The 27,647-nt window shown below is 42.3% G+C and overlaps 1 long non-coding RNA gene across 1 annotated transcript; it reads right to left on the minus strand.

Moving 5' to 3' along the window:
- Positions 1–361: 361 nt before the first annotated feature.
- Positions 362–27,647, minus strand: LOC134295998 (uncharacterized). Its single transcript, XR_010002548.1, has 3 exons — positions 27,395–27,647; positions 10,465–10,572; positions 362–423 (listed from the first exon to the last, which is right to left on the minus strand). It is a non-coding gene; the product is annotated as an uncharacterized LOC134295998 (long non-coding RNA).

Below are 27,647 nucleotides of genomic sequence, written 5' to 3' on the forward strand. Positions count from 1 at the left end.
CAGACACACACAGGAAAGGCGCCATAAAAATGCAACAAACAGGAATGGTAAGCAATTTCATACAAATGTGAAAAGTTCATGGAGGCCTTTGAGGATCATCATTTGGCTTCCCCTCCCCCTACTGGTGACACATAAGGTTGGTTGGGCAGGGATGTGAAGGCCTGAGCCAAGATCATGGAAGGCGGTAAACACCACAATCCTCACTCAGGTTTCCTCATACCTCCAGGAATCTTGTTGGGGGTGGGGGTGCAAGATTAAAATGACCAAAAATCATCAAAGGATGTGCTTCTACAACCCTTGCTTGACTTATCCCACTACTTGTCAAAGAGAGCTAAAAAAGGGTGAGTGGGAAGAAACCTACCTGCTGCATATTTTTCAAGCTGTATTCATCCTACAGGAACACATAATGTAAAATGATTCATCCTACAGAAACACATAATGTAAAAAGCATATTACTAAATCTGCAACTGTAAGCTGACAACAACCATAGCCCACAGACCAGTTCTTCTCAGTCCTCTGGACACTCATTGCTGCTAGAGGATAGTCGTCCATACATACTGTCCTGGGTCTGTTATGCTACTTTGCTGTTGTAGATGGAGTGGAAAGCATTTACTCTTTACAAGTGACAAAGCAAAATACAATCAACAGCCTTTAGCTCTTTGGCTCATGGGAGAGAGTCTTAGAATGCTGTCAAATTTAGTAGAATGCCAGTAGAATATTTTAAGACACACAGAGACACCTCTGTTCCAATATTTCCATAAACATTATCCAAGCAACATATCAACAAATCAAGCATTTAGCAGCCTTGAACCTCTACTTCAAATAATATATTGTGTTACATATGCAGCAGATGAAATTATTAGATGTGCATACCCGCCTAGAACATAGTCCCAAATTTAATAAATTTAGTATATTATTCCGTTTTATTTATCCTCCTCAAAGGAAATTTTATAGCATGAAAAATAATGAATTAGCAAATTATCAGATTCAGGAAAATGAAAGATTTGTCTATGTCAGGAAGAACCTCTGCATACCTTTTATTATTAAGTTTCAGAAATCTCTGTAAGCACCAGCAAACAAGTTATTTGCAACTGTGTTCTAATTAAAGAAACACAATGTTTCTGTTTTGTATAATTGTACTCCATGACATTTAATTGGAACTGATTATCCATTTTCTGATGTCATCATTTCCAAAAGACAAGAGGGAAGCATCTGTTGCTGTTTCTCTATATGTCGTGTGTCCTGCCTCAGGATAGTCAATTAGCCTGGATCAACCAGTGGATCCCGCTGAACACTAATGTGCTAAAAATGTTCTTAGTTCATTTATTGGGTAAATGTTAACCATTTTTTTTACTACATTCAAAAGAAGAATGCAGTCAAAATCACAAGATTAAAGTGACTTGGGTTTTCCACTAACCATAATTATTTTGGGATGAGGAGGTGATGGTGATGGGTAGTGCACTATATAGTTTTGATTCACTGAGTTTATGTTTAGGGCACATCTACATTGACCAATTAGGTCAGATTGGGGCCAGATCAGCTCCATGGCAGCCTAGTGCTGCATGGAGCTAATGCGGGGTAACCCAGGACAAGGCCACCCTATTCCGGCCTTACCCTGTGTTAACTGAAGCCAGGGGATAGTCCAAATTCTGTCTTAGAATGGAAATGGCCTCAACTGTTCGCACCAACATCTCTTGTTTCCTGGGTTCAGGCAGCCTGGGAACACCGTATGGACTCTACTATCCCCTCCTACCCTCTGTGTTGTGTTAGTTTTCTAACTCTGGCACAGGTGCAACTGTCACCTGCAGTGATGGCAACCAATGTGATGGGACGATTTGGGAAGGGAATGGGGAGACGAAGGGAGATTTTTCCTCTTTTGCTTCCCCCCTCTCTCATTGCCCCATTATTCTGGCTAACATCACTGCAGGCAATGGCTGCCAGATAGGGGCAGTATCATGGTTGGAGACATGAAGGTTGGGAAGGGGTGATAAGGATGACTGTCCAGTAATGCCAAACAATAATTTTCAAAGATTCTCTCAGTATGGACAGCTCTTTAACAATGAGCTGATTCTTTATACATTCATGTGATTTTTCCTCCTATTACCTCGTTATTCCCCTCTGTCCTTCTCTCCTCTTCAGTACACCATGTCATTCAATTATAGGAGAATCCAACTTCCTTCCTTATTTAGTATTTTATTCAAACATGCAAATTTTAGAGTTAACCTGTTTTTCCTGTTGTTTCTCTCACAGGCTCAGGTTTGGCTTCAACTTAATTAACACAAAAGGAATCAAATTGATACTAGTAAATAATAGCTAGGATGATGGGAGTGGAGGTGAGGTTGGCAACAGTAAGAATACTGTATCTGATACAAATGGTGGACCCATCAAGGAGTCTCAGGACACTATGCTACTGGTTTAGTAGCTGGCAGACTTCCTATTGCTCTTTCTATTCATCAATCATGTGCAACATGCTTTGTGTTGAAGCTAATGTGCCTTACGGTCCCTATGGTGCTCACAACATCATGCCTATAAATTCTTACTATGCATAAATTCATTGGTTTCCGTTACATAACAATGTGGATAAAATTAGTGCTGTACTGATGATGCTGAGCTCATATCATCTATATTTGTGCATTTTGACGCATTTTGTTTCAGCTGCAGCTGCTTGGCAAAGACTCCATTTTGGAGTCTTTACTAACAGCATGTTTTATTATAAATAACAACATTGTACCACATAAAATGCTTTGGGATATGGTTTACAATTTGCAACCAGCATACATTTGAAAATCTTGTGAATTAACTGAAAATCATGTGTCTCCATAAATTCTAATAGTCAAGATATGTGAGGTAAGGAAATTACTTAGTAAAATTACTTAGATGAGATGAGCCCTGATGGATCAGATCAAAGTTCTATCTAATCAAGTGTTTGGTTTCCTAAAAAGACTTGCCAGATGTTTTTGCAAACCTCCAAAGTAAGGTACTTCAGCAATAGTCTGATATGAATGTGTGGTTTCCAGCAGATGAAATTCAGTTATTACCTTGGATCCTAGAGGTACAAACTTCCTGACTGGTAGCTGTTGATATGTTTATCCCTTATTGAGTTGTCAAATCTAAGCATAGAGAAGATTTGTCATAAGGGTCAATGTACAATTACATCAATCCTATTTTGAATTGGGAGGGGATTCAACTGCCCTAATTTGGCAGAAAGAGCCTCAGTAAATCTTCTATTAATGCTATTTTTTTCATCTGCTTTAAAAATGGCCCAGCTCTTCTCTCCTCCCCACCCCACATCCTCAGTAATTACTGCAAAATGTGTTCAAAGGGCAAAAGTAGCATGTACTTAAGCCTGTAGAGCAGGGGTCCCCAAACTTTTTAAACAGGGGGCCAGTTCACGGTCCCTCAGACCATTAGGGGGCCAGTCTAGTTTTTTTTTAAAAAAACTGTGAACAAATTCCTATGCACACTGCACATATCTTATTTTGAAGTTAAAAAAAAAACCTAAACAGGAACAAATACAGCCTCAATGTTAATAATATAAATCATCATCATATAAATAATAAAGAGGGTTGGAAGAGACCGCTTGGGCCATTTAGTCTAGCCCCCTCCTGCCTTTGTCCACCAAAAGCACAAGCAAAGCACTCCTGACAGATGGCCACCCAGCCTCAATATTAATAATAATAATAATAATAATAATAATAATAATAATAATAATACAAATAAAAATAATGAAGAGGGTTGGAAGAGATCCCTTGGGCAATTTAGTCCAACCCCCTTCTGCCTTTGTGCACCAAAAGCACAAGCAAAGCTCCCCTGACAGATGGCCACCCAGCCTCAATGTTAATAATAATAATAATAATAATACAAATAAAAATAATGAAGAGGGTTGGAAGAGACCCCTTGGGCAATGCAGTCCAACCCCCTTCTGCCTTTGTGCACCAAAAACACAAGCAAAGCTCCCCTGATAGATGGCCACCCAGCCTCAATGTTAATAATAATAATAATAATAATAATAATAATAATAATAATAATAATACAAATAAAAATAATGCAAATAAAAATAACGAAGAGGGTTGGAAGAGACCCTTTGGGCAATGTAGTCCAACCAGCTTCTGCCTTTGTGCAGCAATAGCACAAGCAAAACACCCTCTTAATAATTAAAAATTAAATAATAACTAAAATACCTTTATAAACACAAAACAAAGCTTTGCAAGGCAAGCACCGGGCAAAGAAGGAGGCTGGGAAAGGCAGCAGGCAAGGGAGGAGGCGGGGAAAGGCTCAAGGCTGGTGAAGCAGAGGGAAGAAAGGGCTCAAGGCTCGTGCAGCAGAGGGAGGAAAGGCAGGAAAGGCAAGGCTCCAAGGCAGCAAGAGGAAGCTCAAAGGCTAGTGCAGCAGAGGGAGGAAAGTCTCTAAAGCCAAAGCTCAAAGGCTTGTGCAGCGAGAGGGAGAAAGAAGGAAAGGCTCCAAGGCTTATGCAGGGAGGGAGAAGCCAGCAAAGCTTTGCAAGGTAAGCACTGGGAGAAGGAGGCGGGGAAAGGCACCGGGTGAGGGAAGAGGCAGGGAAAGGCACCTGGTGAGGGAAGAGGCAGGGAAAGGCACTGGGTGAGAGAGGAGGCTGGGAAAGGCACCGGGCGAGGGAGGAGGCTGGGAAAGGCACCGGGCGAGAGAGGAGGCTGGGAAAGGCACCGGGCGAGAGAGGAGGCGGGGAAAGGCACCAGGCGAGAGAGGAGGCTGGGAAAGGCACCAGGCGAGAGAGGAGGCGGGGAAAGGCACCGGGCGAGAGAGGAGGCTGGGAAAGGCACTGGGCGAGGGAGGAGGCAGGCAAAGGCACCGGGCGAGAGAGGAGGCGGGGAAAGGCACTGGGAGAAGGAGGAGGTGGGGAAAGGCACCGGGCGAGGGAGGAGGCGGGGAAAGGCACTGGATGAGAGAGGAGGTGGGGAAAGGCTCAAGGCTCGTGCAGCAGAGGGAGGAAAGGCAGGAAAGGCAAGGCTCCAAGGCAGCGAGAGGGAGCTCAAAGGCTTGTGCAGGGAGCGGGAGAAAGAAGGAAAGGCTCCAAGGCTTATGCAGGGAGGGAGAAGGCAGGAAAGGCGGCAGCGGCACGCACCTTCCTTGGAGGAGGGTGCGGGCCGGATAAATGCCTTCAGGGGGCCGCATGTGGCCCGCGGGCCGTAGTTTGGGGACCCCTGCTGTAGAGTGAGAAAAGAGGAAAGAGCACATTCTTGCCTTCTTGGTAGGCTCAACCAAAAGTAATCCACTGTAGCCTTTCCTGGCTTTTGTTCCCTTCCTCCTTGGTATATTTTTTTTCTTTGTTGACCCATTCTCTGGAATTGCTTGGGCACATGTATGCTGGTTTTCATCCATAAAAAGAAGGGCATGGCTCCCTACAGCATGTGTTCAACAATTTTGCCAAGGGTTTGGCCTCCCTGACTTATTTTAAGCCCAGGAGAAACTTTTCTTTTACTTTCTGTCTGGCAAAAAAATGTTAAAAAAATGCACCTTACACTCCCTAAAAGGTGTGGGAAAGCATTTTTTCCATTCAATTAAAAAACAAAAACAAAAAAAACCCAAACAATTCCAAGTGTGAGGAATGTGGTCACATTGAAAAAGCAGGATACAAATCATTGAGTCCTACAATGTGGCCTTCAATGACTAGCAGTTCCCCACCTTTGCTCTAATTCCATTTTAAAATTCTCTAAATTGTTAGCCATATCCACAAATTATGGTAGCAATATGTGCTCCTGAATGAAGAAGCACTCACTTTTCTCTCCATGAATCTCCCACTATTAGTATTGTACAGGAGGCATAAAGATTTATCTCCTTCTCCTCGCTATGGCTATGTCTATAATAGCTTGATTTTCCATTCGACTAGACTCAATGTTGTACATATCAAAATTAAATGCAGACTCAGTTAAAAGCAAAATAAGCTATAATAATAAAAAAAACATGGAAACAGATTATATGAAAAAATATTGAGACTAAAACCAAATTTTTAAAGCACATCAGACAAAAACATCAAACAAAGCACAGGAATCTGTATTCAAAACCCCTTCTTTAGCAGCCAAGCTGCCAAAAGAACCCAATCTATCATCTCTTAGCCTGAAAGAAGCCACCTGTGCCTGATCTGCTCTTCAGGTTAGTTTTACAGTTCCAAATTCTGGTTTCTTATCACTCATCTTCCCCTTCTATCTTTAAGATCCCTCTTTGGATAAGGTTCTTCGACCTCAAGGTGCTCTGAACAAGTGTGTTGATCATTGAGTTCAATGTTTAAAAGTATAATGATAATGACTTTAAAAGAGTTCTTATAAATACCATGAACATTTAGCCTTAAGCAAGTTACATATACATAGTATGGTGTACCACTGTTATTTCAAGCCAACTAACATATCTTTCTGAACTTTTCACATATTCAAGGGCCCCCAAAACCTAATTAAGATCTTTTCTACTCTTTTAGTAGCCTTTACACCATATGTGTCAAACTCAAGGTCCACGGTCCGAATACCACCCACTATATCATTTTATGTGGCCCTCCAGATGCTGTACTAAAACTCCTGTATTTCTCATCATTAGACACCATGACTAGAGCTGATGGGAGTACATCTGGAACATACAGTGATATTTGGAAGAATGCAGTTTGTTCTGTTTCGTTGTGGTAGTGGGGTTTGAATTTAGATACAAGGCTTGTGGATATGATATCTGCCTTTAAAATGTCCTTTAACCTTTCCCTAACATTAGAGCCACAAGTGCTATTGCGTTACAGTTCCCATTATCCCCAGTATACATGGCAGGTAAACAAAAGTGATAGGAGTTGGATTCTGGGGATCCAAATTGGGTAAAACCTAAAGACCACAGACCACTATGTGAAAAAATTATAGTTGGCCCTCTGTATGCATGGATTCAGTGGCCCTTTGAAGGCAGCCACAAGACTGATGTGGTCCTGGGTGAAAATGAGTTTGACACTCCTGCCTGACAACCTATTTCTAACTTTCCCCCTATTTCTCATTGTAATAGAAAGGTTTCTAGGTTATATGTCCCCTCTCCTTCATTAGTTCTCTTTCTTAGCATTTCATGAGCTGTGATAGACTGGATCCAATCAGGATTGTTGAGTTTCTTTTTCTACATATCTCCAAGAAGGCAATCTACTATAACACCCCACCCCCACCCCCCAATGCATGTGGGTGAATGAGTGGGCGGTAGAGGACAGAAGCACACAAAGAACGACCTTACCTGAATATCTATAAGAAAATGTAGTCATATTTATATAAGAAATAGAGTATTTAAAACACTTGGAGCCAAGTCTTATAAGTCAAGACCAGCACTATTAATTGTACAGTGAAATGAACCAGCAGTACATACATTTTTGATCATCTCAGTCACCAAGGGTTGAGCTTTAGTTATGAATAAATCCTGAACTGAATTGAGCTGGCTCAGGACTTTTTTGCATAAAGCAGGCAAACCTGCAATACAACTGGACTGTCACCTATCACATGACTCATGCATCCTGCTGCCAGTTTACCACCTACCTGTGATTATCCTGTTCCTTGCTATTGATCAATAATTTGCAATCCTGCAACATTCACATCACCAACCCCAATACTTCTGTGCCATTATGCTAGTAATGAAGAAATATCAGAGGGTGGGATTCTCCTTCTCTTCTCTCCTTTCCCTTTGCACTCACTATTCCCAAACTGTGTGTTTCCTGTTTATTTTATAGTTATATTTGTCTCTGGAAGGCTGAGCAAAGGAAGACAGATGCTTTTGAACTGTGGCGTTGGAGGAAAATTCTGAGAATGCCTTGGACCGCAAGAAGATCCAACCAGTCCATACTCCAGGAAATAATGCCCAGCTGATCACTGGAGGAAAAGATATTAGAGGCAAAGATGAAGTACTTTGGCCACATAATGAGAAGACAGGAAAGCTTGGAAAAGATCATGATGTTGGGGGAAATGGAAGGGAAAAAGGAAGAGAGGTCGACCAAGGGCAAGATGGATGGATGGTATCCTTGAAGTGACTGGCTTGGCCTTGAAGGAACTGGGGGCCACAACGGCTGACAGGAAGCTCTGGTGTGGGCTGGTCCATGAGGTCATAAAGAATCAGAAGTGACTGAACGAATAAACAACAACAATATTTGTCTCTTTTCCAAAGTAGAAATTGCAAGACTGCTCTAAAATTAAAATAAATTACAAAATAGTGGAAGTCCAAGAAGGAAGAGTTACAAGGATATATGGAAGTATGATCATGGGATCATGATTTTTTGAACTGGTACTGTTGCATGAATGAAAAGACGTTCAGTATCAAAGGTGCTCAACTCAGTTTACATATACTCTCAATGATAGCACAGCTGTAGTGGAATAGCAGGTTTGAGTGATAATATTCTTAAAACAATCTAGGACAAGAAATTGCAAGATTGTTCTTCTGTTCTGTGACATGGCTGATAGCAATAAACCAGGAGTATCCAGAACATTGACCGCAGCTAGACACTAACTTCCAAACAAAGCCATTTATTTCAGTTAGAGCAGATTATTATGGAGGTAACAAGGTTCAATGAAAGCCTTCTGATTCTCTTGGTCCCTAACATGGTACAATAGTAATAAAAGCAGAGAAAGGGACTAAAGATAAGAATGAAGGGTTTGACCATATTCCGAAATAGATCAAAAGAATTTAACTATATTTGCAAAGAATTCAGCACTGGGCCATTTCTTACATGCCCAGCTTTCCAAAATCAAAAGGAGATATGGAATATATAGTCGGTGTTTTAGGCAGATTTTAGTTTCCAAATGGCTTACATTGGTATTTTGTACAAAAATGCAAAATGCAAAAAAGCACCATGTGGATAATTTAGTTGTAAGTCTTGAGCTTGATAGATGAGAATGTGAGCTAATGCAATCACCATTTGTGACAGTCTGTGCCTTTGGCATGGAGATTTCTTGCAAAGCCTCTACATAAGCTAATTAGAGTGACTTGTTTACATTATAATATGATAGAAAGCACAACATCTGCATGTCATGTGCTCTTTACTAAGCCCCCCCCCCCCCATACCTTGGCCAGTCTTTATAGAATGTATTTGGATGAGCTTTTGTGATACCCACTTAATGATTATCTAGAGTACTAAACTTCTGGATCTGGCTAAAAAAAACAGTGGCATTACCCGCATTCTATAAAGAGGTTTCCCTCATATAGTTATAGTTAAGTCAAGGCTGTATAGATTGAAGAGGAGCCTTAAAATGTTCTTCGTACCAATCGGTGGTGTAAAAAAAACTGCTTTGCCATACATGGCTATTCTAAATCAATGTTATCTGCTACCCTCTCCAATTAGAAAAAGTAATCAGGCCAAGAATATTTTTTCATTTGTTCTGTTCTTGTTACTTGTCTGTTTACAAGACCCAGGGATGTGCAAATAATAGGACAAGGAGTTTAATGTGAAAATGATGGTGTCTTCTAAACATATAAGGTGAATGGAAGAAAGCAATTGAGCTGATGACTACAAAATGCAGAGTAAACACTATCTAAAATGATCCAACCTGACTTCACAATGTCAACATGTCTTCTCATGAAATTATTCCATTCAAATAACCTTGCTTTTGGGCTTTTGACTGAATGATGTTAGAAATGAGTTTTTGCCACATTAAATAAAAGGAAGACAAAAGTTCAATTTTTTTTTATACAAATATTCCTATTCTCTCCCCCAACTTTTACTTTTTGCTAATCCTTTTATAAAGCTCCTTTGTTGCCTTCATGGATGTAATTCACATACTCTCTTAAACTCTATTTTGTGTAACTTTTTGCTTGAGGGAAGAATAGAAATGAAGGAAACTATGGTTCACTTGGGGTCCCTGCAATAGGCATCCACAGTTAACAAATTGATGCATCTGTTGCTTTAAATAGTCTGAATACAGTCATTCATAACAATAACAAAAGTTAGATGAATGGTTAACATTCACTGAAGTTTAAAGTGTTTCAAATTTATTGAGAGTTTGTGAATATTTTTTCCTTTCAGACATGAACATCTGTTGCTCAATTGTAATACAATACAAAAAGGAGAACTAACTCAATCCATTCATTTCATGAACTGCTAATTGTTTGAATTTTTCAAAGTCTAACTTCCTTGTTCATCATTCCCATTTTGTTAGTATTTCATTTTCAGAACATTCTTCTCTTTTTTGCAAAACAGACTGTACAAACATGAATCCCGTACATTTTTAGTTTTAATTAGTAAAAAATACTACATATTCCTCAGAAATAAGTCCCTCCGTATTGCATAAGGCCCCCTGCTAGGAATGTATGCATAATATTGTACTCCTAAACAGAGCCAGCCCTAGGTATTTTTCAAGTGTAGGCAAACAGAATTTTGGCGCCCCCCCCCCCAAAAAAAGAAAAGCCTATTAAACATCAAATTACATTAAGATTTTACAAATTAAGCACTAAAACATCATGTTTTACAACAAATCAACAGAAAAAGGAGTTCAATACCTTGCGGAGGCAGGCCGCAGGAGACAGGAGTTGCCTCGATGGCGCCCCCAACAAGATGGCGCCACAGGCAACTGCCTAGTTGGCCTGGTGGTTGAACAACCTCTGCTCCTAAACAACAGTAAAAGGAGTAAAGAGGTTAAAGTGATACCCAGTATTTGCCAATCAAGCAAGCTAAAAAATGAAAATAGGGGAGGCATTTGTAAAGATTTAAGTCAGGATGAAACCTTTTATTGGTTGTAGAATAAAAGCAGGTTAAATCACATCTTTTAAAAATGAAATATTTTATTTCTGTTCTAAGTAGTGTCTCCATGTCAGGTTTATCCCTGGTGAGAGACCAAACCTGAGATCTAGAAACAAATCCTTATGATGTCATGAGAGGACAGCATGCTAATTACCTTTGGTAATTTCACTCAATGTGAAACCTTAAGAATAAGTTGCAATTGAACAAGATATGCCATGCAAGTAAAGTACACCAAATTAGTACATATCCACGCTTCTCAAGGCAGTGCTCTTATCCTGAAATTTCTCTCCCACAACCCGAGGATTGTAAAAGAAGGACAAGGTGCTGAGATTTGGTTGCCCAGGTTCCAAGGTATAGATGTACAAAAGGTGTAAATATTAAACTATGTAACAGTGTCTCTTTACCACTCCCAGCCACCCCAGTTTAGTTTTGCTGACTGATGAAGGTTTCTGAAAAATAAGGTTTTAAAATCATATTTTTGTGGTATTTCCCAATTGTGCTCCTCAATAATATGGTATGATTTCAAGGGGGGAAATTAACCATCGACCTGTGGACTCCCACAGAGCTCTAGTGTTTGTCCCCCATGCTAGCTACATAAAAGTGCTACAAGAGGTCATCTGGAGTTTTAGTGTGGTGGCATCAATATGCAGATAACATTCTACTCTTCTACCCCTTTCTAGCCCAAATCAATGATAATGTTCTGATCCTGAACCAGCATCTGTCATCAGTAATGGATTGGATGAGGACAAACAAATTAAAGCTTAGTCTAGACAAGACATAGGTGTTTCTAGTCAGTTGAAAGCCAGATCAGGAAACAGAAATGCACCCTGTGTTGGATAGAGTGACACTCTCCTTTAAGACACAGGTATACTCCTGGGCTCAGCTTTGAACTTGGTGGCCAAGGTGTCTGTGCTGGTCAAAAGCCTCATCAGACAGGGTGATTTTAGTGTCCTAGGATGCTTTCACTTAATCTGGGAGATGGAGGCTGACACAGGACATCACACGACATCATGTGACTTCTGGTGTAGGCCACGCACTCAACCAAGGTGAAAGCATCACCGGACGCTTCCCTGGCAACATGGGAGGCTTCCATGCAACACACTCTATTTGAGGCTGCCTTTGAATAGTGTTTGAAAACTTAAACTGGCTGAAGACCTGAAGCCACATGTTTAACTGGGGGGTGGCTTCAGGGATCACATTCTCCCTTGTAGCAACAGCTATTTCCCAATTTGTTCCTGGGTGTAATTCAAAGTGCTGGTTATGATCTATATTACTCAGGTCCTGGCAGTATCTCCCTGTATGAGTTAGGCCAGTCCCAGGATCCTAAGGATAAACCCTTCTCTCAGTCCCATCCCCATCGCAAGCTTGCTTGGTGGGGATGTAGGAGAGTGCCTTCTCAGTGACTACCCCTAAACTCTGGTACTCCCTTCCCAAGGAAACCACTCTCTCCTTGTTCTCCTAGCATCAGGCTAGATTTTTTTTATTCAAGTAGAATTTTAAAATAGAAAGTTTTAAAAGAATGTGCTGATTTTAGAGCTGTATTCTGTTTGTTAGGTTGTTTTTACAGTTTTTTATTTTTTGCATTTGTTTAAAATAATTGTACTGAGTGTAATTTTACTTTTGTACCTTTTGTATGATTTAAATTGTATTACTTTACAAATTGCGAGCTGCTTTGGGTCCCAGTGGGGGAGGATGAATGGGGAATAACAGTAGCAGTAGCAGCAGCAACAACAACATTAGCACCTACAGTTCCCCAGCATTTTAGGGTTTGAATGGAAGTCCTTAACACCACATATTAAACTAGAACATTTTTGACAATTGGCTATGATTTTCTTCTAAATAGAATGTTATGTTTATATAGCATCAAATATGCTGTAGGCGATGTTTAGGGTCTGGAAAAAAAATTATACTCATACCATAGCTCTCAAATATAAGCTTTTTGCATAGCTATTGGCCATACTGGCTGAGGGATTCTAAGAGTGCTGTCCCCAAAAGTAATTATTATGCATTCTGTTAAGGCTTTATTAAAGCAAAGTGGAAGATCTTGTGAGAAGATATGAAGAGGAGCATAAAACTGCCTTATCCCAGGCTAGACTATTTGTCCATGTAACACAGAATTCTCTTCAATATGACAGTAGCTCTCTAGAGGTTTACTTTGAGGTCTTTGTCATCACTTGCTCCCTTTCAAACACACACACACACAGAGAGAGAAAGAGAGACAACTTGGTGCTGCCTGAATGCAAAGCATGTTCTCTGCCACTGAGCAATGGTCTCACCTTTCTTCAGAGAAGTAATTTGACCTACAAAGGAGAAAGGGGGTGGTCTATTCAAGTTACCAGAGTGTTGTGCTTGGCTACAAATAGAAATAAAGGAGTAGATAGTAGATTCAAGCCAGAACTCCAAAAGTCTGCAAATATTATATCTTTTCTTGGAGGTAATTTATGTTGCTGTATTGTGTATTGTCTGATATGGAGGCCTTTACAAACAAAGGCTGATTTCACCCTAAGCCACACATTAGAAATGTAGGTCTGTGTTTTTTGTTTTTTTAACTATCTCAAAAAGCAGAAGGCATGCAGTCTAAGGCACAATCTAAGTTGAAGCATCCATCCAATCTATAATTCAATCTCAGTTTATCAGCCTTTGGAAAAGGCTGTCCATCAGTGGAATGTCACTTTCAACCCACACTTACTGAAGTATTAAATGAGCACTGAAAGCCCTGAGTCCACTAAGACCTTTGCTGTCAAGTGTACCATTTTCCCCGACTCTCCTTTATGCACTTGCAAATAGAACCCATGCATGTTCCCAGACTTAACAAGAATCTAAAGGTAACCATGCTCTGTTCTTTATTTCAGTGGAGGACACCAAATGCATGAATGTATTTGCTGAGGTCAGATGCATGAATATCCCACACCCCACTCAGTGCTTATGTGAAGCAGTATCTAGCAGCGAGGGTATACTGTGTAGTATTGTTTTCCCCTTAATTGAAGATAATCAGTTCTTCCTTGTAGCAGAGCAAATGAACCTTTAAATCAGGACTGCAAACCTTGAAGCTGATAATTACACCTGTCAGTATTTTCCCTAGGTGATCATTTCTAACAGATCAAGATTAACTGACAGCAAGAAGCACCTTTTCACAGATGCTGTGCCTCTGGATTCTGAATGGAAAACCAGGCAGTTATAAAACCAGGACAGGAACGATAAACTGGATGATAAGTCAAAGCCTTCTTTAAAATCAGTTAATGAAATGTCAGGTGCTCCCTCTATAAAATCCCAAAGGGCATCCATACTAACCTTTTAACCTAGAGGTAAAGTTCAAAGAACCTTTATTGATAAAACCCAAATAATTGGTGGAGGAAGCTTTTAATGTAGTTAAAGAGTGTAGGTGTACTCTTTAAACCGAATTGGCCATATGCATGAGTTTTGCAAAATGATATTTTAAAAGCCATGATACCCAAGTTTCAACCACTTAGCAATTTACTTTGTATATCCAAAAAACAACCAGAGAAAAGACCCAAAAATCCACTGACTCTTCCATTTTGAGATTTTTGTCCCAGATTAAAATGTTTTTTTTTTAAAAAAAAAAAAAAGAAAGATCCGAGGAAAGAATGGGGCCATATAGGGAAGAGCAGGTTTCCCCCTATTTCCTCCAAGGAAAAGAAGTTGAGATTTGGGAGAACAAAGTCCTCTTATGAAATATCTTCTTGCTTTTGAAGAAGCTTTTAAGAACAGAGCTGCAAAGCCTGTTGATTGGTTTCAACAAGAGTAACACAATTGGATTGACTTTATTGGAGAGTCAACACATAAATGTCACTTATTAAATGGCTCTGTTTTAGTCCCTCCTTTCTTCCCTTCCTTCCTTCAATTTCCTGCCTTCTTCTTAGGTATGAGCATTTAACAAACAAGATGCAGTTAACATAGTATATATAAAATAGTTTTCAAATAATTAATTGTACAATTAAAAGCAAGATTAAAAATATAAAAACACTAATCATGATTTTTTTAAAATTAAATATCAAAAAAGAAGCCAATTTTTCAGACATAGGTCTGCCTGAATTAAAAAATATTAGCATGCTAGTGAAAGCAAAGGAATGAAGGAGGCAACTGAACCTTCTGTAGGTGGGAATTCCAGTATGGGAGCAGCATCTGAGCAGTCTCTCTCCTGAGTGCTCATCAGATCAAGAGAAATCCTTTCCCCAAAGATCTTAAAATTTGGGCAGATTCATATAGGGAAACACAGTGTTTCAGACAGTGTTGACCAAAACCATATAGGACTTTGATGATCATAGCTATGACTCTGAATGCTGCCTGGAAGTGGACTCATAGCCAGTCAAACTATTTTAACAAGGGAACTATTTGTTATCTATAATGAGTCCCAGTCTGAATAGCCTGAACAGGTTTTTAAACAATTTCCTGTAGAGCATCTGGGATATAATCAAGGCATGTGTTATTACGGGGAGATCTGACATCTGAAATCAAGGTGTAAGTAGCACATTAGCTTCAACTATGCAAACAAACTCCTGACCACTGCTGAAATCTGAACATCCAGGCTATAATCAGGTCCAGTGAGTCCAGGAGTACATCCATGTTGCAAACATAAGATTTCAGAGGAATTGTAACCCCATCAAGCACAGGCTTCCTATTCCTTGATCTGCCCAGAGGCCAGTGGCCAGAGAGTAGAGCAGGAATCCTCCAGCACCACCTTCTGAGTTCTCCTCTTCAAAAAGGACTGGAACCATTTTAGAATGTTGTCTCCAACAACCTCCTCAGATGGCTGGTGACAGAAGAAGGCGGCACTCTGCTTTGCCACGAGGCATGAGGAATCCGGTACCCCATGCCTCACATTGCCCGCATCACTGAGAGGGTGATCGCATGGGGGGAATTGTGAGTGCTCACAAAGCGCACTGCTTCCTCCCATAGATTTGGCAACACAGGAATCCTCGTGCGTTGATGTGGAAACAGTAGCATGCCGCTCCAGCCTTCTTTCACCTACAGAGCCAGCATGACGTCGTCTGATGGGAGCCAGCCAGCTCCATGGGTGACCAGGGCTATATCAGCATATGGTGCCAATGATCAGGTCAGTAGTCGCATTCCAAAGAAGTACCCCACAGAGACAACATAATCTGTTTTACTGAAAACTACTGAGACCTAACAGAACCACTAAGGTTACATCCCCATGTCCAGTTCACTGCGTGGGTTATCCACCAAGGTGACCAAAGCAGTCTCAATCCCATAGTCAGGCATGAAGCCAGATTGAAATGGATCTAGTTTTCCAAGGACCCTGTCCACATCCCAAGGCTGCATAAACTAAAATTATCCAATAGAATGGAACAAGCAGGATTACATCCACTGAACCTGTTTCAACCACAGCACCCAAGTTGGAGCATTTTTATCTTCAAAGTGTTGTGCAAATTATTCACAGCAAATTTCCAGATAATCTACCTGTTACTTCTGTGGTAGAGCTGAAAAGATGACTGAATACTCCAGAGAATACAGCCAGGCAGATCTTAAAAGATATGAAAAGCATTAAACCAGTCCAGTTTTTTGCTTTCTTAGAGGATCTTGTTGAAGACAATACAGGCCCCTTCTACACTGCCATATAAAATCCAGATTATCTGCTTTGAACTGGATTACATGGCAATGTAGACTCATGTAATCTAATTCAAAGCAGATAATATGGATTATATACTTTGATAATATCAATTATATGGCAGTGTAGTAGGGACCTCAGATTTGTTAGAATTGAAGTTAAAGTCCTCAACCAAGATCAAGAACAGAAGTGGCAAAAATTGGCCTTGGATTTGCCTGGAGACCTACAAGGCTGATTTTGTAGGCCTTGACCCATCTATGCTGTATAAAACCATATTGTTTCTTGCCTTCCTTCAAAAGGGTAGATTGTTGACATTATCATAACAGGGCTTTAAAGTGGGCAGCTCTTTAAATGTAGTTTGGGAAGTTGAGGACCTCTGTAGTTGAGAAGTCAAAACTGCATTTCCCAGAATTCTGCAGGTAGCAGAAATGCGGAGCTGCTCATATTTAAGACCTGGTGTGATAACATGGTGTGTCTTACTGAAATTTCCAGGAGGAGCATCTTTTCTTCAAAATAATTTTCAGGACCCTGGAAACATAGGACTTCCAACCATTTCCAGTTTTGTTAAGATTTGGGTTGCTGTGCATTTGTTAAGATTTTTTGGGAATATTTAGGGTAGCACATAGGGCTGTAGAGGATACTGGGGTCAGAAAAGTGGCAAGTTGGCTCACCCAGACCAAGAGAGTACCACATTGTAGAAGGCGATTGAAACAGGATTACAACCAAAGAAAAGCACAAAGAACTAAAGTCCCACCTTCACAACCTCCCACAAGGTTCTGGACTCGCACCTGGTGGAATGATCAAGAATTCTATACTTTGACCCTGAAATTGACAATTATAAAAATGGAAACCTTAACCCATTTTTTCAGTTTTTCCATTTTAATATATTATTTATCTTGGTTCCAAGGCAATTTGTTACTTTGCTGCTATATTGCTTGCAAATGCTCATTTCAAGATAATCAGTGGTATACATAAGAGAAAGACTGCTGGGATGAAGAGATTGTAAATTATTTACCATTATCAATTTGAGCTTCTTCCTGAAGTTGCTTTTTTTGTTTTTGTTTTAATATCACCAAGGCAATTGCCTTGTAAATGCTGCAGATGACATCAGCTTTCATTTCATGAAAATCACAAGAAATGAGCAATCTAGACTTTCAAAATTGTGCTATTGCTAGCTTTTTAACATAATACTGGTATAATGGAGGGAAGGAAAGCATGGGATGACAGGATAGTGGCAAAGTGGTAATACCACTGGTATAATGAAAGTAAGGAATACACGAGAAAGACAGATAATAGCAAAGGGATTCAAAATTTCCCTGAGTCCCCACTCCCCCCTCCCCAAATGGGATAAGGTCTATAGTAATCTTGCCTTTCAATATTGAAGTTTTCCCTAATTTTTTTTTTTTTAAAAAAAGAATGCGGAGTGGATGGGGACAACACTTGCTTGTGTGATGTTCAGAACATGAAACAGAATGGGAGAAGGCCAGAAAACGTAAAGTGTTTGATGGGATTTGTAAAATGAAATAATGTATTTTAAAATGGAAAGGAATGATATACTTTGCTAAGAAGATGATCCTCCCCTCCCCCACTTTTTGCAATGCATCACATGAAGTCCCTAGTTCTTCTCTCCCACACATCCTGGATCTCAGCTTTTGGCCTAAGTTAGAAGAACCTTAGATGACTGTGGAATGTCAGTTCTAATGCCAAAGTCTCATACATCAGCCTAGCATGTACCAGTCAGCCTGAGAACCCATAGTACTCACCTCTTGCATTTACTTTTTTTGTTCTGTCAACTACGGGATCAAAACAACCATTAGAAAAAGAAAGCTTTCCCCACTTCAAGTCAACCTTTCTTCTCCCCCCATTGATCTGTAATACTTGTTTAGACAAAAGTTATGGGGATTATGAGAAAAGTAGTACAGATTCAGCATACCTTATCCAGAAATCCAAAATCTGAACTTGTCCGAATTCCAAAAATGTCCACAAGAATTACTGTGATAGTGATACCTTTGCTTTCTAATGGTTCAACAGGGACAAACTTTGTTTTATGCACAAAACTATTAATATATATATAAAATTACCTTCAGGCTGTGTGTATAACATGTATATTAAATTTCACATTTAAATTTGTGTCCCATTTCAAAATAGTTGATTGTGTATGTATGTGCAAATACAAGTATTTTAAAATCTGAAAAATCCCAAATACTTCTGGTCTCAAATATTTTGAATAAGGGACATGGGTTTTTTTTTCTTCCCAGGTTTCTGCACCTGCAGTCTAAAAGCTATTCCTGATCCATGTTTAATTTGGTGCTATCATATGCATGCAAATGAAATTTAAACTAGATTAATTTTATGACATTCTCAATGCAAAATTGGAGAATAGTTCAACAGGGACAAACTTTGTTTTATGCACAAAACTATTAAAATATGTATAAAATTACCTTCAGGCTGTGTGTATAACATGTATATTAAATTTCACATTTAAATTTGTGTCCCATTTCAAGATAGTTGATTGTGTATGTATGTGCAAATACAAGTATTTTAAAATCTGAAAATCCCAAATACTTCTGGTCTCAAATATTTTGAATAAGGGACATGTTTTTTTTTTCTTCCCAGGTTTCTGCACCTGCAGTCTAAAGGCTATTCCTGATCCATGTTTAATTTGGTGCTATCATATGCATGCAAATGAAATTTAAACTAGATTAATTTTATGCCATTCTCAATGCAAAATTGGAGAATGAATGACCTTGGTATAGAATACAGCAAAGCTGTCTTCCCCACTTCTTTATTTCCCAGGCTGCAGTGTTGAAAGTAAATGACTGTTCAATATGCCTACACAATCTTCAGTATCTGCATAAGAGTGCATCCCTAGGAGACAGCTGAAGATAAGCATTTAGTGCCTAATGAGCTACTTTTAAAATGAATTTTGAAGGATTGTGTTGTCGAAGGCTTTCATGGCTGGGATCACAGGATTGTTGTATGTTTTCCGGGCTGTATGGCCATGTTCTAGAAGTATTCTCTCCTGACGTTTCACCCACATCTATGGCAGGCATCCTCAGAGGTTGTGAGGTATGGAGAAATTAAGCAAGGAAGGTTTTTATATATAGAAGATTTCTCTATACCTCACAACCTCTGAGGAGGCCTGCCATAGATGTGGGTGAAACATCAAGGGAGAATACTTCTAGAACATGGCCATACAGTCCGGAAAACATATAACAATCCTTTGAAGGATTGTTTTCTCAAAATTAACATGTTTTATTGTTGTATTCTAGTACTGTTAATGTATTAATATGTCTTTGTATAGTTTTGATTGTTTTTTAACTTTTTGAAAGGTACTTTTTGTGTTTTATTATAAAAAATAGTAACAAAAATAGTATAATTAAATAGATCTCTTTTAATTATTTTCAGTCTCTGGGTGAAAATATTGCACTGAATGCTTTATAGACTGTTTGCAACCTCCCACACAGTATTTTCAGTGCTCTAATTCTAGTAAATAAAATAACTTTAAGCAAAATGTAGTCTGGAAATAGCACATTTATTTTCTTAGCAAAATTATTTTTCTGGTTTTAAGGTAAATGCATTACACCACTGCTCAGCTACATACCCTCTGTGCTTGCATGTCAGCACCAGTCTTATTGTAAACATGAATTGATTTTCCGGTCTGAAAACAAAACCTGGGACCTATTAAATATCACATGGCCTGATGCTTGGCATCAATTATTTGTCACATTTGAAGTCAATGAGTAATTTTGCCATGGAATGTTGTAGGAACTGCTAGAGACCCATTATCTGTGTGGGGCAAGTTCGAAGGCATCCATAGAGGCTTTGAGGAGAAATCATTTCATGCTGGGTTTACAAATAAAGAGTAGCCCATGCAGTTGTCTGAGAATGTGGCAGAGATAAGAACATGTGCAAATATTGCTTTTGATAGCCTTAGAATTAGCTGCAATTAAAACTGAGAGCTACACACACAGCATTTCATTTTATCACGGCAAGAAACGTTCATGCCAAACGACAGCTGCAGAGAATGGAGTTGTAGGCCTCTGGGGGACAGCCACCAAAGTGAATCAGAGAAGTTAAAGGAAATTTACAATGCAATGGTGGAAAATTCTGGGTTTATAAGTGCAGAGACTGATAAGGAAGAGTAAAGGAAGAGTAGCTGCCTCCCAATTAAGAACCAGGCACTGTGATCTCATTCACAGAGTTTTTGTTTTATTCCTGGCCAATAAAGCAGGGTGAGCTTGAGGTCACGGAGTGTCACGACCCAGGCTACAGAGCACCAATAACCATACGCAGAGGCCAGATTCTATCTAATAACTTTATTAAGGAAATATATAAAGTTAGTAAAAGCAAATGCAAAAGATAGTCCAGAAGCAGACCTTTCAGGAAAGGTCAAAATTAGTCCAAGGAAATAATGTCCAATATGAAATATTAAGGTCCAAAGTTGTAATCCAATAACCGAAACACTCACTTTGCCAAGCAAAGTGAGGGGAGATGACAAGGTCCTTTAGTCCATAAACTTGAGCAAGGCTAGGAAATAACTTGATACTTGAAACAAGGCTTAAAACGTGGAACAAGGTAACTAGGAACAAGAACAAGGTCCGTGGAATAACTTGGTAAAATCCGTGGTACAAGGCAAGGATTGGTCCTGGGAAACAAGGCAAAGTCCGTAGGTAAACAAAGGCTGGGAAGCAAGGCGAAGTCTGGATAGCAAGGCAAGGCTTGAGCGAGAGCGAGGCTTGAATCGGAGCGCGCTGTCCAGACACAACCCGCTCCGTAGGCTGACGAATTGACTCCGCGAAGTTACTACGCGGGTAAAACACCTAAATAGAGTCTAACTTTCCCGCCGAAGCAGTCCTCTGGGAATCAGAACCGAAAGCTAAACTCTGAGACCAGATGTGAGACTCCCCAAAGATTCTCACGAGAAGCAGTCTTAATTGGCCACATTCTTAGCTGCAATCCTCGCACTCCTGCGCGAAGCTGATTCCAAACTTCTCTGTTGTTTACAAAACTCCCGGCGCAAGAACACGGGAGAAGTAGGCTCTGGGGTTGTTTGACATACTTCTGGGAGACAACTTTCTTGCAGGTGCAAGGTTCCCAGATCTGCCTGGGAAAGATCTGGCTGAGAGGAATCCAGTTCAGACTGGGAAGGTAAAAAACCCAAGTTTTCATCTTCATCAGGAATTACAATGTCCTGAGCAGGACTACAAGGCCCATGGGTCATCACACTATCCCCCTCCTCAAGGCCCCTCCCAAACTGGGGCCCTCTCCCCGAGGCGCGAGGTCGCGGTTTGGTGGGATAGGTCTGATGAAAGCGACGGGTTAGATCAGGAGCATGGACTGTGGAGGCGTCTTCCCAAGAGCGTTCCTCAGGGCCAAAACCCACCCAGTCAATGAGATATTGTAGGCGGCGGCGGTGAAAGCGAGAATCCAAAATGTCCTCAACCTCGAACTCCTCCTCCCCATTCATCAAAACAGGAGGGGGAGCCGGTTGGTCTGTATCAGGTCGCACACCATCCGCCGGAAGGAGCAGGGAACGGTGAAACACTGGGTGAATGCGCATTGAACGCGGAAGTTGGAGTTTGAAAGTCACGGGGTTTAATTGCGCCACCACTGGATAGGGGCCAATGAAACGGGCATCTAACTTCCGGCAAGGGCGGTGGGAGGGCAGAAAGCGAGTGGACAGGAAAACCCGATCTCCTACCTTGATTTCGAGGCCCGGCTGGCGATGTTTGTCAGCGTGGCGTTTATAGTCCTCCTTGGCTTGGTCCAGTTGCTGGAGCAAAAGTTGTTGCACCGCTGTGAGTTCCTGCAGCCAATCCTCTGCTGCGGGAACTTCTGAAGTTTCAATGACAGGGGGGAAGAAACGTGGATGGAAGCCGTAGTTTGCAAAGAACGGCGTTTCTTTTGTAGAAGCTTGAACTCCATTGTTGTAGGCAAACTCAGACAGTGGTAACAGAGAAGCCCAATTGTCCTGTTGGTAGTTTACATAACAGCGAAGATACTGCTCCAAAGTGGCATTGGTGCGCTCCGTTTGCCCATCTGTTTGGGGATGATGAGCTGAAGATAAGCGAGAGTCTATGCCCAATAGTTTTTGTAGTGCCTTCCAAAAACGAGAGGTGAATTGAGATCCACGGTCTGTGACTAAACTCTTGGGCAATCCATGTAGTCTGAAAACATGTTGAAGAAATAGATCCGCAGTTTCTTTGGCCGTGGGGAGGCCTTCGCAGGGAATGAAATGGGCTAACTTGGTGAAAAGGTCCACCACCACTAAGATCGTGGTGAATCCACAGGAAGGTGGTAGGTCAGTGATGAAATCCGCGGAAATTATTTCCCATGGGCGAGATGGGGTAGGAAGGGGGTGTAAAAGCCCTGAGGGCTTCTCCCTTCGTATCTTGGAGCGCTGGCATACTGGGCAGGTGTTGACATATTTTTCCACATCCTTGCGGATCTTGGGCCACCAAAAATCCCTTAGGATCAAATGCATAGTTTTAAATAGTCCGAAGTGTCCTGCTGGTTTGCAGTCATGACACAGACGAAGCGCTTTTTCCCTGCCCGGTCCGGGTGGGATATAAACATGATTTCTATAGCAGAGCAGCCCATCTTTAAGCGAAAAGGGAAAATGCAGACCTTGGCGAAGTTGGTCCTGCGCCCAGGCATCTGCTTGCTGACTAGCCCTGATTTCTTGAGCACAGATGGGTCCTGGAGTAGGGGAAGTTGAACCAATGGGAATGGATTTGGTGTTCCCCACCGTGAGCGTGGCAAAGTTCTCGGGTTGTAGCAGTTGGGATTCAAAGGTCTCCTTGCGTCCTGCAGCGTATTCCGGTTTACGTGACAGGGCGTCTGCTTGCTTGGTTTGGGCTGGGGTCACATAATGGATCTGGAAGTTGAAACGTTCAAAGAATAAAGCCCAACGTTGCTGCCTCTGATTTAGTTTGCGGGCAGTTCTTAGATGTTCTAGATTACGATGATCAGTGTGGACTTCAATGGGAAATTTGGCCCCTTCTAGCCAATGTCTCCAAGTTTCAAAGGCTGCCTTTATGGCCAGTAGTTCTTTTTCCCAAATGGTGTAATTCCTCTCTGGTGTGGTTAGTTGACGAGAATAAAAGGCACAGGGATGGAGGTGATCTCCCACCGGTTGTAAGAGTACAGCCCCAATTGCCACATCAGAGGCGTCCGCTTGCACCACAAAAGGGGTTCCAGGATTTGGGTGCTGTAGAATTGGCTGGGAGGTGAATAGTTTCTTTAGTTGCTGGAACCCTTTCTCTGCTTGATCAGTCCAGCGGAAAGGCTGCTTTCCACGGATGCAGCTAGTGATGGGGTCGGACCAGCGGGCAAAATCTGGAATGAACTTGCGGTAATAGTTCGCGAACCCCAAGAAACGCTGCACCTCTTTCTTGTTAGTTGGCGCCCGCCATTCCAATACTGCTGAAACCTTGGCTGGATCCATGGAAAGCCCTAGAGGCGAGATGCGGTAACCAAGGAAATCTACCTCTTGTAGATCAAAGGCGCATTTTTCCAGCTTGGCATAAAGTCCATGATCCCGCAATCGTTGTAACACCATTTTGACGTGGTTCTCATGTTCTGATTGTGATCTAGAAAACACCAAAAAATCGTCCAGGTAGATTATCAAGAACCTGTCTAGATAGTCCTGAAAAATGTCATTGACAAAATGCTGGAACGTTGCGGGGGCTCCGCATAAACCGAAATTCATAACTCGGGACTCGAATAATCCGAATTTGGTCTGGAAGGCGGTCTTCCACTCGTCCCCTTCCCTGATGTGAACTAAGTTGTAAGCCCCCCGAAGATCCAGCTTGGTGTAAACCTTGGCTCCTCGAAGCCGATCCAGTAGATCCGAGATTAAGGGCAGGGGATAGCTGTTCCGCTTGGTGATATTGTTCAATGCTCTGTAGTCCACCACCAAGCGTAGTTCCCCTGACTTCTTCTTCACAAACATCACTGGGGAGGCGGCTGGGGATTGAGAGGGTCTGATGAATCCCTTGCGAAGGTTTGTCTCTAGGAATTCCCTGAGAGCTTCTTGCTCTGGTTCAGTCAGGGAGTAGAGATGCCCTCGCGGGATCGGGGCCCCCTCCACCAAGTCAATGGCACAGTCATAAGGTCTATGTGGGGGTAATTTTTCGGCTTCTTTCTCATTGAATACATCCCAATACTCGGAGTACTTCTTTGGCAAGGTGATGATGGGCTCGGTGTCTGTGGCATGGCATACCTTGGCTACGAGGCAATGGTTTTGGCAGTACGGTGAAGCAAACTGCAGTTCTCTGTTGGACCAGGAGATGTTAGGGTCGTGGAGAGTCAGCCATGGAATTCCCAAAATCACAGGGAAATGGGGGACCTCGGTAACAAAGAAGGAAATCTCTTCCATATGTTCCCTTATCCACATCCTGGTGGGTTCCGACCACTGACTTACGGGGCCCGTCTTGAGGGGGCGGCCGTCTATGGCTTGCACCACACGGGCATTCTTGAAATCATGATATTGTAATCCCAGAGAGTCGGCATACTCTCTATCGATGAAATTGTTGGTAGCTCCAGAGTCTATCATGGCGTGGATCATGACGGGTCCCCTTTTTGCTGACCATAATGTGACCACGAGAAGGAACAGGACCCCGGTTGGCGGCTCTTGGATGGATTTTTTGACCGGGTTGGCGAGCCTCTCTACACCCGGTCGTTGGCTTCCCCCGCCGGCTGTGTGCCAGTCGGCTCAGACGCCTTCGTCTCCGTGGAGGACGCCGCCGCAAGACGGGCGGCAGGCTTCCCTTTGGCTGGGCACTCTCTGGCGAAGTGGCCCCCGTTCCCGCAGTACCAGCAGAGGTTTAAGCGTTGACGACGGGCCTTCTCGGCGGCATCTAGTCTGGGACGCACATTGCCCAACTGCATCGGCACCTCCTCGCCTCCTCTGGGGTATGGGGTTGGCGGTGGGGGTCTCCACACCGGACGTGGCTGAACGCTGGCGGGAGCGGGGGGTTTTGCCCCGGCTCTACTGCCCTGGCCTCGAACCCACTGTTTCCTGTTGGCAATCATGACTTCAGCCCGTAAACATTGTTCAATGAGTGCCTCGAGGGTCTGGGGAGGATCCACCTTGGAGATTTCTTCCAGCATTTCAATGTTGAGACCCTCCCGGAATTGTCCCCTGAGGGCTACATCGTTCCAGCCGGTGTTGTGGGCCAGCACTCGGAACTCGGCTATATACTGAGACATAGGTCTGTCTCCTTGGAAAAGGCGACGGAGTTTGTGACCGGCTGCCTCCAAATTGTCCTCGATTCCCCAAGTCTCCTTGAGGTGGTCCAAGAAGTGTTGCGCTGATCTTAGGTGTGGAGAGGCTTGGTCGTACAGTGCCGTCGCCCAGCTGGCCGCTGGCCCGTCTAGAAGACTGTAAACCCATGCCACTTTGATGTCTTCTTGGGGAAACTCGGCAGCACGGGCCTCTAGATAAGCTTGACATTGGCGACGGAAGACATGAACCTTAGAAGCTTCTCCAGTAAACTTGGTTGGCAACGCCATGGCCGGAAGACGAATTCCGCGTTCCTTCAAACCCCTTATTTCTCCATCCTGTGCATTGAGCTTATCACGGATTCGGTCCACCTCATCCTTGTCGATGGTGTAGGTAATCGGCTGGCCGCTCGGCCCAGGTACGACTCCGGTAGACATTCTGGCCGAGGTTAATTGGTGCTTAGGGTGGCGGAGTCAAACTGTCACGACCCAGGCTACAGAGCACCAATAACCATACGCAGAGGCCAGATTCTATCTAATAACTTTATTAAGGAAATATATAAAGTTAGTAAAAGCAAATGCAAAAGATAGTCCAGAAGCAGACCTTTCAGGAAAGGTCAAAATTAGTCCAAGGAAATAATGTCCAATATGAAATATTAAGGTCCAAAGTTGTAATCCAATAACCGAAACACTCACTTTGCCAAGCAAAGTGAGGGGAGATGACAAGGTCCTTTAGTCCATAAACTTGAGCAAGGCTAGGAAATAACTTAATACTTGAAACAAGGCTTAAAACGTGGAACAAGGTAACTAGGAACAAGAACAAGGTCCGTGGAATAACTTGGTAAAATCCGTGGTACAAGGCAAGGATTGGTCCTGGGAAACAAGGCAAAGTCCGTAGGTAAACAAAGGCTGGGAAGCAAGGCGAAGTCTGGATAGCAAGGCAAGGCTTGAGCGAGAGCGAGGCTTGAATCGGAGCGCGCTGTCCAGACACAACCCGCTCCGTAGGCTGACGAATTGACTCCGCGAAGTTACTACGCGGGTAAAACACCTAAATAGAGTCTAACTTTCCCGCCGAAGCAGTCCTCTGGGAATCAGAACCGAAAGCTAAACTCTGAGACCAGATGTGAGACTCCCCAAAGATTCTCACGAGAAGCAGTCTTAATTGGCCACATTCTTAGCTGCAATCCTCGCACTCCTGCGCGAAGCTGATTCCAAACTTCTCTGTTGTTTACAAAACTCCCGGCGCAAGAACACAGGAGAAGTAGGCTCTGGGGTTGTTTGACATACTTCTGGGAGACAACTTTCTTGCAGGTGCAAGGTTCCCAGATCTGCCTGGGAAAGATCTGGCTGAGAGGAATCCAGTTCAGACTGGGAAGGTAAAAAACCCAAGTTTTCATCTTCATCAGGAATTACAATGTCCTGAGCAGGACTACAAGGCCCATGGGTCATCACACGGAGATTCAGATATCATTCTGAATCACAAAAAGGAAAGCTGTACAGAGGTGATAGTTGGAGCTAGGTCTACCTTTGCATGTACTCTAGTTCAGAGCTTTCAAAAGTGATCCTTGTTTCTACAGTCCATAAAGCCAGCAGAAGATTCTGGGACTCGTAGCCTAGATCAGTAACTTTTCCAAGCTCTGTATTACCTCAGAATTCCATTTAATCTAGGCATGCGTGCCAAGTACCTACCTCTAGCTAGTTGTATTACAATGTTCCCTCACTTATGGCAGGGGTTATGTTCCAGGACTGCCTGCGATAAGTGAAAATCCGCGAAGTAGAGGCACTATTTTTATTTTAATGTCTAAACATTATTTTAATAGTTAAGTGGCTTTTCTCCCCCTTGCAAGCCTCAGGGAGAGTGAAGCCTTTCCTACCAGTGCCAGCGGGCCCCTTGCTTCATGCCTGCCAAGTTGCTCTAGCTGCCTCTGATCCTGCAGCCAGAGAAGAAGACACTACTCCACCCAGTAAGTGAGCAAGGGAGTGAGCAAGGGAGGGTGGGTGAGAGGGTGAGAGAGTGAGGGCGAAACGTCCTCAAGAGCCGCAAAACGTCCTCAAGAGCCGGGCTACTCCCGCCCGAGCGGCATCATCGCGGGACAAATCCAGAAGCCAACTCGCCTCGACACTGAC

The sequence above is a fragment of the Anolis carolinensis genome, chromosome 2 (genome assembly GCF_035594765.1).
Source record: "Anolis carolinensis isolate JA03-04 chromosome 2, rAnoCar3.1.pri, whole genome shotgun sequence".
Taxonomy (NCBI): domain Eukaryota; kingdom Metazoa; phylum Chordata; class Lepidosauria; order Squamata; family Dactyloidae; genus Anolis; species Anolis carolinensis.